Raw genomic sequence first — 258 nt, 5'->3', positions numbered from 1 at the left:
CTACTGCATCTCATATTTTGATTGAAATTGCTGTCCCGCGAGACTCTACCTTTGCAACGTTTGTGCTAATGTCTCTCAAACTTTGGGATTGTTGAAAAAGTAATCGATTTGACTTGTGCAGCTGCACTAAAGTCACTTCTGGAGCCCCTCTGGGATTAAGGGCCCTGAAGCTTAAGCTTCATTAGTTTCATAGTAGATCGGCCCCTGCATAAGACCATTAAGTCCAGCATCTAAAATTAACCATTGCCACTGCTGTTT

Source organism: Zootoca vivipara, chromosome Z2, assembly GCF_965207765.1.
Source record: "Zootoca vivipara chromosome Z2, rZooViv2.hap1.1, whole genome shotgun sequence".
In the NCBI taxonomy this organism is placed as follows: domain Eukaryota; kingdom Metazoa; phylum Chordata; class Lepidosauria; order Squamata; family Lacertidae; genus Zootoca; species Zootoca vivipara.
Note: the sequence above shows the minus strand (reverse complement) of the source record.